This window comes from Notolepis coatsorum (assembly GCF_963971535.1).
Source record: "Notolepis coatsorum genome assembly, chromosome: 1".
NCBI classification, from domain to species: Eukaryota; Metazoa; Chordata; class Actinopteri; order Aulopiformes; family Paralepididae; genus Notolepis; species Notolepis coatsorum.
The window spans coordinates 197641669-197658029 of record NC_140165.1 but is presented as its reverse complement, the minus strand read 5'-3'; positions in this window follow the sequence as shown (position 1 = coordinate 197658029).

The window sequence follows — 16361 nt, the reverse complement described above, 5'->3', positions numbered from 1 at the left end:
CGCATTGATATTATAGACCACCGCAACACTTCCGGTATTTGCTTAGAGTTTGGAAACAGGGCTGGTTTTGATTGATTGATTGAAAGCTTTATTAACAGATTGCAGAATGGGTACAATACAGTACAGCTCAATACATACAATTGTTAAGGGGATGCAGACCAGAGAAAGACTTTTGTCTTGTTTACATCAGGGTCCCCCATTTTCAATTCATCATAACATACATGACATACAGATAGACAATACTGCTACATCTAGACATTTATGACATACCAGATTTGCAAATACAGTACTGTTTCTGTGATACAAAAATAGTCTAGAAAAGAGAGTATATACATTTGACGTAGAAACTGTACGTATGAGGAGGTTGGGTGGGGGGGGGGGGGGGGGTTGGGTGGGGGGACTGTACATTGGAGGTGGGTGGGGTGGGGGGTTGGGTAGGAGGGGTGGGTGGGGGAAACTGTACAACTGTACAAGCAAAACTGTACATTGTTTGGTGGTCAGGAGCACTCATTCAAGGGTACTACGACTATGCTTGCACGGTTGCACCTCATGGTACCAAAGGTGAATTGAAGGACACTATCCTAACACTATCCAAATCCATGTTAGGTCCCTATCACTGGACCTAACCCTAACCCCTAAGAGTAGGCCTCAAACTGGGCATGCCCTCTCACACACACACCCCCCCCTAACCCTAACCCTAACCCTAACCCCCAAGAGTAGGCATCAAACTGGGCATGCCCTCTCACACACACACACACACACACACACACACACACCCCTCTAACCCTAACCCCCAAGTGTAATGTCCTAACCCAGTTGTACAGTAAATGACCAAGTATGGCTTTGTCAGTATTCCAATGTACAGTGTACAGTGCCCCCCCCCACCCCATACCCAACCCCCCCCCCCCCACCTCCAATGTACAGTCCCCACCCCACCTACCCAACCTCCTCCAATGTACAGTTTCTACGTCAAATGTATATACACTCTTTTCTGGACACTTTTTGTACCACAAACAGTACTGTATTTGCAAATCTGGTATGTCATAAATGTATAGATGTAGCAGTACTGTCTATCTGTATGTCGTGTGTGTCATATATGTTATGATGAATTGAAAATGGGGGACCCTGATGTAAACAAGACGAAAGTGTTTCCCTGGTCTGCATTCCCTTAACAATTGTATGTATTGAGCTGTACTGTACTGTACCCATTCTGCAATCTGTTAACGTTTTCAATCAATCAATCAGTCTATCGCCCTGCTCTAAAGATAAACTCTAAGCATAACCGACTTCAAAAGAGGGCCTAAGCATAACCAGTTCGAAACAAGGCGGACATTAATAAAGTTTTCAATCAATCAAGTGAGAAACTTCCGTACTTTACGCCAGCGCGCGTCCTGTGGTTGGCAGCGCGTGTCCTGTGGCTGGCACAAGCTTGCCAGTGAGAGGATTCTCCAGGGCTGCAGCTGGACCCTATTGGAATATAGGCTATATTCTCATTACAATATTATACAAATACCTCTTTTCTTACACACTGTTGCAGACATTTTGTTTTACAAAGTCCTGTGTTTGAGATCGAGTCAAGGGATAGAAAATAAAATAGTTGTATTCTGTGCACAGAAGTCTCAGTTCAATACAGAGATCTGAGAATTAACCCCGAGTCAAGGGTGACACTGAGCTTTATAGAGTAAGAGAAACAATGTTTTGCATACAGGAAAAAACGATGACATGGGATGAATATTGATACTGATACTGAAGTCTGCACCTGCTGTGGCTAGGAGTGGTTTAACCCTTTAACCCATTCGGGGCCAACCACGTATATATACATGTTTCGGCGCCATGCTTAAAGGGCCAACCACGTATATATATACGTGGCGAGGTTGTTTTGGCTTTTATTCCATTGTAATATCCTACTCAATGTCACCGAGCGGCACTGCAGATTTACCCTACTCTTGGAATTCGGAAAAGTGCATTACCGGCCAGATCCTCGTAGGGGCGCTGTCTCGATAATGCAGTGTTCCCTGTTACAGACCGGTGTTTTTTTTTTTTTATATATTATGAATGGACTTTTCTGTTAGCCTAAAGCTATGCGTGTAGCCGATGGTCTGGAATAGTTTTTGGGACGCTGAATTCAGTATGCAGTAAAGGAATATGTCATCAGCCAATGGACATATGGATCTACCAGATGGTGATCGATAACTGGGAAATCCTTTTTGCAGTCCAACCGGCCACAGGTAAGAGCGCTTTGACGTCAATTACAGCCCGATCGGGCCTTGCTCTCATAGCCATCCACCCAGTCAGCGAATGAGGCTACTGGGGCTAATGCCGTTATTGGTAATCAATAATCAGAAACAACGTCTCCCCCCCCCCCCCCCCCTTTCATGCATTCATGGTCGACCATGATACCGACAATATGCATTTTGAGTTTTTTGTAAGGGTCCCGCCTCCACCAATCACATGCGGCTCCCTTGTGTGTGTGTGAGAGCAAGAGAGAGAGAGAGATAGTTCTCCAACGTGTGTGAGTTGCAGTGATCTCCTGGTTGTTCCCCACCTAGGTTATCTAACTATTGCGCTGGTGCAACTAGAAACACTGGCCTGGCCTGCTTCTAAGTTCAGTGGCCTGACTGCATACATTTATTTTTTTTCAAATCATCTGGCGACCCCCCCCCGCGTGAATACTTTCGGCAGCCAACATGCCCTTCCGCGTTGCTCTGATTGGCCGAGCGCGCACATGCGCATGAGCCGCGACAAGCTCCTCAGCCAGGCAGGAATACTAAACTCCGCTTAACGCAATTCATACAAATGGAAGTATTGATTACGCCGTAACGAATCATTAAAAAAATATACCGTTAACTGGAATATGTTGTTTCTTTACACATATGTTGGATTATGTAATTGGTTTGTCATGACAAACCAATAAAAAATCGTGAATTAACCGGTGGCTACAACAACACACAGTAACTACATGCATCATTGTTTACAATGAACGGTGGGGCTAATCGAAAGGACTGGACACGGACGCGTTAAACAGCAATCAATTAATTTAATATAACAGTCCGGTTCTGTGTTTGTTTGTGTCTGTAGATTGTTGGTGAACAACTAACTTTAGGTTAGTCCTTTCGATTAGCCCCACCGTTCATTGTAAACAATGATGCATGTAGTTACTGTGTGTTGTTGTAGCCACCGGTTAATTCGCGATTTTTTATTGGTTTGTCATGTCCCATGACGTCATTTATCTCCTGCGGAGAGTGAGGATTATAAAATTAACGTGTTTTAAAGTGTGATGCTGTTTGTCATTTTAACAGCAGATACACTTTCTTAAATTCCATTGTCCCTGACAGAGCGTGTGACGGGGAGCTCGGACGGGATGTGTTTTGCTTGCTGGTGTTATGATAGCATTAGCTGAAAAGCTAGCTAGTTGGAACAACATCCGCTTTAACGTTACATCAAATCAGATGATCGCCTGTCCTTTCTCCAGGACCTGACACTGTCCGTCTATCAACAATAATGCACCCACAGTGAATCGTATTTAAGTCAAGTAGCTACTGACTAGCGTTAGCTGACTAACGTTATCAAATGTCAATGCGGGGAAGACGAGCTAGGTCAGCTAGCTTAGCTTGATAACGGTACCTTGGCTAAAGTTGATGCTATTCATAATCCAGCAATAATGGCTGCAGACCTGCAAGCAAAGTACAGCAAGTTCCAAGTGCCAAAGGATAAGAGTCTGAGGCGGAGTCTCAAAAGAGAATGTTGAAAATCACAACATGAATGTTACTACTAGCCAGAGCCTCTGCTAGTACTAGCTAACGTCCGTGCGGATCATTGGAGTAGGGTATATCTGCAGTGCCGCAGCCCCATACTCATTGATTAATGATACTAATACTAATCTATACAATCACCTGTTGTTGAATAAATACCATTACTTTCTAGTTATTACTAAAAAAACAGTATATATAAAACAGTATCTGTAAAAAAAGAAGAAAAAAAAGGGTATAATTTATAATATAGTTTTTTTGAATGCACTGGTATCGGATCAGTATCGGTATCGGCCGATACCCAAAGCTTAGGTATCGGAATCGGATCAGGAAGGAAAAAATGGTATCGGAACATCTCTAGTTGTTTGCCCCCATTATTATTTGAAACTTTTACACAACTCCTTCCATAAAATCAACCGGTTCGAATCCATCAAGACGCAACAATCAACAACATCAAACAGTGAGTAACAAAATCGCCCAAGTCAAAGTGTATTGACATATCCTGGCGTAGATAGGCATATTGGCCCTACACCAAGTAAGTGGAAGATTGCTCCACTTCTACAAGACCATTAGCATATTCCTGGTATCTAGGGACATCTATGGACCTCAGGGAATGTATTCCCAGTGTCAGATATATTGTGTCTGTTACTATGCTTGAGTAAATTGTAATGAACCAAAGGAGAATATAAATTATTATTATTTCTTTTCCATCTTTGACGGTGAATAACACCATGCTAACATTGACCAGACGTGAAAAATTCAGCACCTTCTTGAGATCAAGTGTACTAACTAACAATCTAAGCAAATGAATAAAGAGCAGATGATTTACAGGTTTTTTTGTAGATACAGTATAGAATTTTGCCGTCCTGACACGTATGGAAATATGAATATAGAATATCAGGCCTATAAATGACCTTATTATGGCTAAGTCATACATCTATGGATCGGGCCAAATCTCCTCTTTCCAATGGCAGAGTTAAATCTGGATTTAGTACCACCAGGCACCCGTTACAGGGCAGCAAAGACCGTGAATGAAATCTACTGTAAGTACAGTTACTTTTGTATAATATCCAAAGCTCCGCCTCCGCCATTTCTCACCAGATTGTGACATGTTTTTTTGTAGACATTCACAGAAAGGTAAAGAAACAATATACGTTGCATTTTATGGCAATAACATTCAGGTTTGTTTGACCTGTGAGATATAATCACAAAAAATAACGTCAATATTTTTTTTACGTCGAACGGATGGGTTTGCCAGTGGCTGGTGTGAGCTGGGTAGTGTAGTTTTTTAAATCCCCCCCCCCTCCTTTTTTCCTCCGTTTTTCTCCCATCCCAATGTTAGTCGTTATGCCAATTCCCAATCCCCTTCCTGGTCGCTGCGCACCTACCCCCTACAGTCGGTCTGGGAGAGTGGAGGCTATCACATGCTTCCTCAGACACATGTGTAGCCAATCAACTGCTTCTTTTCACCTGGCAGCGCGGACTCTCACTGAGAGGGTGTAACGTGTAGAAGGATCACACTACCCCCCTTAGATCCTTTCCTTTCCTCGCTGAGCAGGCGCCCGACCGAACTGTAGGAGTCGCTGTTTACAACGACCAGGACCCACCCACCGGCTTTCCCACCCTCTAACACTGCCAATTGTGTTAGTACGACGGCCGGCCAAGCCGGAATCAACGCAGAGAGCTGGGCTTGATACCAGTATCTCCTGCGTTGGTGGTGAGCGCCTTGCACACTGCGCCACCCAGCCGCCCCTGGGTAGTGTAGTTTTATTAAATTCCGATGTCCATCGAAAGCCCTTGGTCTCCTCTTTCTTAGGACTACAACGATTAAACAAACGTAGTGCTCAAAATAAACACTTTGACTGCTGTTTTGATAGGGTTAGGGTCTTTACTCTTGGCTACATTTGAAAAAAAACGCAACATTAATTAATACGGACTGTATTGATCTATTTATGACGTGAAATAAATCTCTGACGGTATCGGGTTTAAGGGGTTAATGGAATTTCCTGCCATGGTCAGGTAATCCTTCGCAGTCCACATGCCTGCCCAACTACACACAACCCCACATACACAGGTAGAATCACAACAATTTGTTAACCTTTTTCCTTCCACCAGTGAACTTGCACATTGGATGCAACCAACTCAGCTATCTGTATACTGTTAATATATATAACAAAATATAACTCACAACATTTGTGTCAGTCAATTTAATGACAGCATAATAATAATAATAATAATAATAATAATGGATTGGATTTATATAGCGCTCTTCATGACACCCCAGTGACCCCAGAGCGCTTCACAGAGTCCATTATTCGTTCATACACAGTCATACCGGTGGTGGTAAGCTACAATTGCAGCCAGAGCTGCCCTGAGGCAGACTCACGGAAGCGTGGCGAATAATCATCGCCTACGGCCCCTCCGACCACCACCAACATTCATTCACATGCATACACATTCATACGAGGCAAGTAGGTTAAGTGTCTTGCCCAAGGACACAATGGCAGTGGGATGGACATGGGCTTGAGCGGGATTCGAACCACCAACCCTTCGATCATTGGACGACCCGCTCTACCGCTGAGCCACGCCGCCCCACAATATCAATCCTTATTTCTCTATAACACGATTCCAGAGGCAGAGACATCTACAAAACTAAATTCTATGAGGTTCTGGTCAAGTCCGGCCACTCATTCACATTAAATCATTGGTAAACATTGCGGTCACAGAGGCACTTCACTTGGCAAAAGCGAAAGGCCTCTTCACTGTCCTGATTCTCCTAGACCTATCTGCAGCCTTCGACACAGTCAACCATCAGATCCTCCTCGCGTCCCTTGCAGGAATGGTAGTGGCTGGCTCTGCGCTGACATCATACCTCAATGACCGCTCCTACCAAGTGTCATGGAGAGGGACCCTGTCTGCAACCCGCCCCCTGCGGATGGGTGTCCCCCAGGGCTCGGTCCTTGGACCCCTTCTCTTCTCCTTCTACACTAAATCTCTGGGTAACATTATCACGTCTCATGCCTTCTCGTATCATTGCTATGCCGATGATACTCAACTCTTCCTCTCCTTCCCTACCTCAGATATCCACGTCTCTGAGCAGATCTCGGCCTGTCTGTCTGACATCTCCACCTGGATGACGTCCAACCACCTCAAACTGAACCTAAGCAAAACAGAATTGCTTCACCTGCCGGCCAAATCTTCCCCCCTGACCGACCTTTCCATCACAGTCGAGAATTCAACTGTGACCGCGTCGCCGACTGCCTAGAACCTTGGTGTTTTCCTTGACGACCAGTTGAACTTCTCCGCTCACATCGCAGCAACAACCAGAACCTGCCGATTCCTCCTGAGCAATGTCAGAAGGATCCGCCCCTTCCTGACAAAAGAAGCCACCCAACTCCTCGTCCAATCAACAGTCATCTCCCGCCTCAACTACTGCAACGCACTGCTTGCTGGCCTTCCGACCACTGCCACCAAACCTCTTCAACTCATTCAGAACGCAGCGGCCCGCCTGATCTCAAACCTACTGAAGTAAGCCCATGTCACCCCACTTCTCAGGGACCTGCACTGGCCCCCCATTGCTGCACGAATCCGCTTCAAGGCCCTCGACCTGGCATATCGTGCGGTGAAGGGAGCGGCTCCCGCCTACCTCCGGTCAATGATCTCTAACTACACACCCTCAAGACCCCTACGCTCTGCATCTTCTGGCCGCCTCAGACCTACTCCTATCCGAGCTCCGGGAGGCTCATCAAGGAGAAGTAGCCTATTCTCTGTCCTTATCCCACAATGGTGGAACGAACTTCCCACCACAGTTAGGACAGCCGAAACCCGTCCAATCTTTCGCCGTCAACTAAAGGCGCACTTCTTCAATCATTATCTGAAATTAAATGAATTTTTTTTTTTTTTTTAAATATACTCTAACCCTAACTAACCTTACTGTCATGTACTTGCACACTAATATACTAACCTACACTATAGCACTTAACACTTTGATGAACATTGTTACTCAGCTGATAGAGTTGTACCCTTCCTGCTGTCTTGTGGTACAAAACTTTGGATAAAAGCGTCAGCTAAATGACAAAAAAAAGTTAAAAAAAAAGTCTTCACACTAATGTGCAATTAACTAATCTGGTAAAATCAAGAGTTCAGCAGAGTTAATCATTGTACCACCTCCACCTCATCCCCTCGGATGGTCATGGGAATCGGGGGGGGGGGCCTCTTCTTGCCCCTCCGGAAGTTTTACTGGTGTTTTACTGGTGTTGAGTTGTAGGTGGTTGTTGTCGCTCCACCCCACAAAGCTCTTCTCCAGGGCTCTATACCAGGGTTCGAGTTATGGGGGGGCTAATGGGGGCTTTTTTTTTAATAATTTTTTATATACAGTATATATATTTTTTCAATGTACGAATTAGTATTATTTATGTTACCTAAATAAATTGTTAATAGATCATATTTTTCTTTTCAGTTTTTAAAATAACCGAGTAATTAACACTTTAATCGCCAAGGACGCCTTAACACGTCATTCCCCGCCATGCTAATTCTGCCAATGACGCCGTAACACGTCATTGAGATCAATATTTCAAAAATCTGTGATCGCAATCATATTTCTCCCGCGGAGACTTGAGATCTACTGTTGATCCCCTCTCAACTCTCCAACGGTTCAAGAACGCCATCTGGTGGCCGATCGGCGGATCGCCCAAACCGGAAACGGAAACTGGTGCTCATCCAAATTCGGTCCGATCACTCGCTATAGGTCCCGGGACTCGAGTGCGACACAATGGATAGCGATCCGTTACCAATAACTCGATAAACAACATGATTTGGACGTATATACTATTATACAACCTGGAGATGGATCGCATATTTCAACATCCCATAATAGGAATCTGTTTGCTCCACGCTCATCGCCCAACGGCCCGAGGAGACTGGGGTAAGTTTCAGCGTTTATTTTTACCGTGTTCGATACAAACTGCTCTAATGATCATATCACCGACACTACATGAATCATCTAACGTTGGCCACGGAATTATAAACGACCCCCCCCCCCCATCCGGTCAACATCAGATGATAAGTAGTAACTTCTAGAAGCACGTCCATTTGACATTTTTTATCTGGCACCGATCGCTATCAAACTGTATTTGATCATCAATATAATGCATTTAGGGCTAAAAATCACGTTCTGCAGAATGCTGCAGAAAACGATAAAAACATATTTATACTTTAGACCGTATTTTAGTATGAATATGTGAATGAAAAAGTATAACGTTCCTACATCCTGAACGATAGATAATTGACGTTGAATGGGCCATAGTAATGTCAATTTAGCAATACAATTTAAAAAGTTATAGCCCTGCAAAGAAGGGGAACTTCTCCATAGACAAATAGAGCTGGCAGAGGATGGTATAAGGATGTACATAAGTGTGGCAAAGAAAGTGTTAATGTTGTGGAATAGGCTGCATTTCACCTCCAAGCCACTATGCGTCGCCCATGAGCATGACTGTCTACTAGTTGCTACTCCAACCAATTTGGTGAAGAAGAAGCAGCAAGCTGCATGTATCATGTGATGTAAACAGGCTGCCCATGTCCTGTAGCATAGTTGTCAACATTGGGATTTGAAAATAAGGGACATTTGCCAGCGAGGGAGAGAAGCAGAATCTGCACCTGGCTCGCTGATAACAAACTATCATTACACCTGGGTAAAACAGAGTCCATTCTCTTAGGATCAAATAACAAACTCAGCAAGACCGACAGCTTCTCAGTTACAGTGGGTGACAATATTGTCACAAGGAAAGATGAAATTACATACCTAGGTTCCATCCTAGAGGCAAATCTCTGTGACAAAATGGCATCCAAGGTAATAAAAAAAGTCAACCAACGAACTAGATTCTTGTACCGGATCTCCTCACTGGTAAACAAGAATACCCTGAAGACTCTGGCAGGAGCACTCATTCAAGGGTACTACGACTATGCTTGCACCTCATGGTACCAAAGCACCTCAAAGGCGCTAAAAACAAGATTACAAACATCACAAAACAAACTGGTCAGACTACTACTTGACCTTACTCCTAGAACCCACCTCACCCCTGCCCACTTTGACTACCTAGGATGGCTTAGGGCCCTTTCTCACTCACCCTATTCGTTTCTATTCCGTTCCGTTCTGGCCCGTTCCGAGATCTGATGCGAACTCCCCCCCCCCCTCTCCCCCCTCTAGTTTGCGTACACACTGCAGTCTTGTTTCGTTCCGGGTTCTGTTTACGGTTTGCCTTTTGAGCATTTACGCTTGCCGTAGGCGATGATGTCACGTTCGAAAATGTAAACACAGGAAGTGTTAACATGGCGCTGGAGGCTGGATGCTGATATAAAATGAATAAATAAGCAATAAATATGAAGTTATATTTGAACCTCTGTTGTCAAGCCTTGTCAATATAACCCACCCCATTTTATCACGAATGGATGGTGTTGTAGAGTTCGCTTTTGAGCGTTTCCCAGGGCTAACGCTAAGCTAACGGTTAAGGCTAGTTAGCTTAGCCTAGTCTAGTATAGCCTGTAGCACTTTTTCTTTTCAGCAAAGAACATGCAATAAACAAAACGGATACATTCACTTAGAGTCTATGTGTTCTGCCTCTTTTCTCATGAATGGAACTCTGTTGTAGAGTCCGCTTTTAAGCGTTTTGCAGGGTTAACGTTAACGCTAAGCTAACAGCTAACGCTAGTTAGCTTAGCCTGTCCAGCAGCTAACATTATCCCATCGTTCGTGGCAATTATATTACATGTCATTGATCTACTGGTCGACCACGGCCGACTGGTTGGGCACCACTGGTCTAATAGAAATAAATGCATTCAAACAAGAAACTAATGTATAGAAAATAGCATGGCAAACAAAAATTGCCAGGCCTAATGCGAGCCAGGGAAGTGCTGTGCGTTTGTAACGTTTCATCCACTTGTTTTTGGTTGAGGTCTGAACTCTCAAATTGCCCATAAATATAGTTTTTGTGGGTATTCTCCAGTTGTTGCTGTGTGGTGTTATGACAGTAACGACGTTGTGTGTGTCACGCCCCCCGCACCCGCACGGCCCGATTCTGAGACCACCTAATCCAACTGATCCCGTTCAGCGGGGGGTAAAACGAATCAGCGCCGTTTCGCATCCCAAAAGGGGTGAGTGAGAACACTCCCCCCCGTTCCCGGGAGCAGTGATTCGATCCCCAAACGTAAGTGAGAAAGGGCCCTTAGAGTAGACGACAGAGTACAGCAATTTGCAATGGGCCTGGTCTACAAGATACACTATACGACTAAGGTACCCATGTACATGTCAAAATACTTCCCAAAGGTCAGTGAATACCACGATCACAACACCAGAGGGAGCTCCACAAATCATGTTAAACCCAGATTCGGCTCAAACAAGGGACTAAACACGTTTTGCAATTATGCCACATCAATGTGGAACGCCCTACCCAAAGCTGTAAAGGAATGTGAATCCCTACCCACATTCAAAACCGCTCTTAACCCATTCTCTGCTGGGCATTGTACCCATCATTGTACCCTCTCTGCCAGCGCTATAAGTCTATGGAGATGTTCACATTCTTTGCAGGGCTATAACTTTTTAAATTGTATTGCTAAATTGACATTACTATGGCCCATTCAACATCAATTATCTATCGTTCAGGATGTAGGAACGTTTTACTTTTTCATTCACACATTCATACTAAAATACCGTCTAGAGTATAAATATGTTTTTATCATTTTCTGCAGTATTTCATAGAACGTGAGATAGGCATAAATGCATATATTAGATTATCAAATGCAGTTTGATACCGATCAACGTTATATAAAAAATTTCAACTGTACATGGTCCTAAACGTCATGACTGATCATCTGCGGGTGAACGGAGGGGGGGGGGGGGGGGGTCGTTTATAATTCAATGACCGACGTTAAATGATTCATGTAGTATGGGTGATATATTGATCAGAGCAGTTTGTATCGAAAATGATAAAGAAAAACGCTGAAACTCACCCCAGTCTCCTCGTAGCGTTGGGCGATGAGAGTGCAGCAAACAGATCCCAATTATGGGATGTTGATCGATGCGATCCATTTCCGGTTTGTATATTACTAATACACGTCCAAATCATGTTGATTATTGAGTTATGGCAAAGATCCATATCGATGGTGTCTGTATTGAGCCCCGGGACGATAAGCGAGTGGCCGGACGAAAATAGGGGACGGACCGAGCACTTCCGGTTTGGCAACTCGTCGATCGGCCACGAGGTGGCGGTATTGAAGCGTTGCAGAGTTGTGATGGCTCAGACAGCATCACCCAAGACTCCGTGGGTGAAATATGAATACCATGACGAAAATATGAAATATTGATCTCAAAAACGCCTTACGGAGTTATTGGCAGACAACGCATGGCGGAGAAACCCGCCTTAACACGTGATTGGCGAAGAATGGGTTAAAGAGCACCTACGGGAGGCTGCAATTATTTTTTTTATCCACTTTTTCTTCCATTTTCTATTTTTCTCCCATCCCAATTTTCGTATCGTCCAATTCAACCCTCCCCTGTCTTTGAACGCTGTTTCATGCCTCCCACAAGCCGGCTGCAATGTGGACTAAGTCATACATAGCACGAGTCCCCTCCGATACTCGAGGTAACAACAGTCGCATCTTTCCACCTGCGCGGCTCGATCTTTCAGCGTCGGGGGTCTGGGCTTTGGAGGGGCCCCGCCCCCGTTGCTTCCTGATTCTACTGCGCAGGCGCACCAACCAACCTGTAGGAGTCGCTGTCCGCAACGCCTGATCCCCACCCATCAGTTTTCCCTCCCCCTAATACTGCCAATGTGTATTAGTGCGGACAACCAGCTAAACTGAAAGCAATGTGGAGCGCTGGGCTCGAACAGGGAGGTGATCTGTTTGAGCCCAGCCTCCAGTGTTTGTGGTGAGCGCCTTGCCCACTGCACCACGTAGCCGCCCTGGGAGGCTGCAATTCTAAACTGGCCACCGTAAATGTCCAAACCCCCCCACCCCCTCCAAATAGACAGTCTCCTCCCCACCGTATGTATATATTCTCCCCCCACCGTATGTATATTTCTCTCCCACCCGCCCACCCCCTCCTAATGTACAGTCTCCTCACCATCATATATAATACTCTCTGTCAGGATCTATGGGTAACAGTACTGTATATTTGCATATCGTATGTCACAAATGTAATAGTACTATATACCTGTATGTCACGTATGTCCCTATACCATAAATGTCATGATGTCATATATGTTGTGTATGTCATAAATGTCACTATGAATTGAAAATGGGGGACCCTGATGTAAACAAGACAAACGTCTTTCTCTGGTCTGCAACCCCTTAACAATTGTGTGTATTGAGCCGTACTGTATTGTACCCATTCTGCAATCTGTTAAATAAAGTTTTCATTCATTCAGAGTCAGTTCTTATAAAAATATAGAAACATAGTTTATTAACAGAGCTCAGGTTATAATCAGACATGCTAACGTTTGACCATAAAGTGAGCATGATCAGTTTATAATCAGAGACATCATGTTGTACAAACAAAGCTAGGATAACTGTCTGAAAACAACGTGAGACCTAGCTAGATAGCTAAAGGTAGCTGGAGAGTTAATGGGTAAGAGAGTCTCACCCATTAATTAAGGCTATACCATTACTAAACAGTAGCTTTTATGCTCTACTTACCACTGTATTTCTTTCTTTTATCCTCCTCATCTTTTTTCTGCTCCAGATGGATAAATCCTCTTCATTTAGCTTGTTTATTATACGTAGGTATTGCTGGCTCAAAGTTTAATTTACACGGAAGATTTTCTTTTTCCCCCCAAACACAACACACATTGGGCCCCTAAGGGGGTCTCCTACTGTCTTTTCATTGCATATCATCCCTACTGGCGGGGGCTCCAGGCTGCTAATGTTACCATATCATCCCTACTGGCGGGGGCTCCAGGCTGCTAATGTTACCTGTCATCTTCACAGCGGGTAATGTAGCCTTTTTAGTAAGAACTGAAGGGCAAAATGAAAATACGGGAAATTTACGGGAAAATATTGAAACGGGAGGACGGCGGGAAAGAAGTGTCAAATACGGGAGAATCCCGGGAAAAATGGGAGGGTTGACAGGTATGGTACAGAAGCATGCTTAGGTACGAGGGAACCAGCTTAAGCAGAGCTTTGTGCACAAGAGAGAGCCATCGAGAAAATCTGCACACTTGTAGAGATGGGCAACTTGCAATGGCATATAGGGTGCAATGGTGCACTCGATTGCCACATCTCGTGACAAAGTGTAAGGCAGAAGGATTTTACCGCGGCTGCCACTGCCAGACCCGAGTCCCCGCTAGACCTGGACCTCGAATCCGAATCTGATGAATTGGAGGAACTTGAGAAAGATGTGGGAGTCGGCGCTGCTGCTCAACCACCGCAATGCTGGGGACCGAGTCAGTTGAAGTTTTGGAAAGCTAAATACAGCTGTTAAGCAGTGATGTACCTTCGTATTTTGGGCGAACGTGAACTGAACGTATTGTATTTCCGCTAAATGAACGTAATTGAGAACGCGTTCATTCTCAGCACTGTATAACGTTGTTCAAAAGTGCATTCATTCTCAGCAATGTATTATAACGGCATTCAAAGGTGTGCCAGATTTCATATGCCTTTCAGCCGAAAACCCAGTTAAAACACACCGTAAACAGGCTTCAAAATAATGCGGAAAACCACCCAATCTGGCAACGCGCCTGTCACCCCCTGGCTACGTCATCAGGCTCCTCCTCACAACAAACAGTGGAACCACGGAATCATCAAGTATCATGGACGAAGGGGGCGCCCAAGTGGTGAACCATGTAACACGCTGCGTCGAGGCACGGCCGACCCGGGTTCGATTCCCGGACCCGGCGTCATTTGCCGAATGTCTTCCCCCCCACTCTGTCTCCCGTTCTTTCCTCTCTCTCTCTCTCTACTGGACTGCCCAGTAGTAAAAAGCGATAAACGCTAAAAAAAATTCTTAAAAAAAAATAAAAGTATCATGGACAAAGCCGAGAGCTGCAGCAGTACTCACTCAGAGTCAGACTCTCCCATGACGTCGGCGTATGAGCATTTAAAAGAGTTTAACGTTAAAGTCAGTACTGACATAGACGGAAAAAATCTAACGTTTGTCTGTAAACTTTGTCCACCCGGTTTGAAGAAGCAAGTCCGTACAACGACGACGTCGACAGCAAACCTTAAATGGCACATTGAGAATAAACAAAAGTCCTGTTTTTGTTTTCATAATAAAGACAATTCAAGCAAAGTTTTTCCTCATGTTTTTGAAAATATACTGTAGAGATGAAAGCTGCAGCTGTATTAGTGTGGACTGAATGGGCGGCAGCAAAGCGTTATGGAAATGTATTCCGACAGCCAAAAACAGGGCAATAATTGACCATTTTGAGCAACAATGGAACAGATGCTAGTTTGCTTGCATTGGTTCAGTATCTCCCAAATGGCCGACTTCCGGTTTGATGACGCACCGTGAAAACACTCTAGTCTAATGATTAGACTGTTGTGCGATGTCATTACTCATTAGTATTAGTATTAGACTCTAATCCTAATGAGATATTCCTCTAAATATGACTTAAAAAACTGCCACAATTTCAGGAAAAAAGTGTTAAAAAAAACGCGTGGTTTCGGGGGGCCCCATGGCTCTCAGGTGATAACTCGAACCCTGCTCTATACTCATCGTCGTCTGTGATGTAGCTTACAATGGAGGAGTTGTTTTTGTGTAGGGAGTAGTTACAGGTGTTGATGTATTCTGTTGAGCTTTATTCACTTTAAATTGTCCTTGTAGTTGTTCAAACTGAAGGGTAGATCCCAATGTTGCTGGTAAAATCTTCTGAAGTGCAGGTGACACCTTTTTTCAAAGTGTCCAAACTTGAATATACACTTACTAGCCACCATCAATTGATTAGAAATGGCCTCAAATAATTTTCCATAAAGTCTCATCTGTAGTGGCATTACACAATGTTCTGTATCAGTCATCCTGTCTTTATATATATATCCTTATTTTATTATTATTTATTTGTTTACTAATTATTCATTTGTATTTGTGTCTGCCCCAGGAATCCCCACTTTTTTTTTATTTTTATTACTATTATTATTATTCATTTATTTTTATTTTCCATAAATTGACTTCCACAGAATACAGTAATTTATAAACTGAAAAAGTTAATACAAAATATATCAAACATGTAAATTAAAAGAACAACAATTTCAATTATTATTATTATTATAATTGTCTCTCCTTTCTCTTTTTTTATTTTTTATTAACAACAAAATCAGATTTGATCTAATCGATAAGCAAATGTCAAAAGGTGCTACAAAGGCAGGCCTACATGCTAAACCACGTCTATGTCACAATACATCCTATAATAATACTATCCTGACACACCTCTAATTTCAACTTCACTTTGAGCTCCCTCAACCACAACTCTGTCTCCTCTATGGTGGAGCTCTCTCAACCATACCTCTGTCTCAACTCATCTAAAGGCAGAAATTAACACAAACTCGCAAAGGAACAAATAAAATATACACTAAAATACTCAGTAATAGCAACCCCAAAGAAACAAGAAAAGAAAAAACAAATAG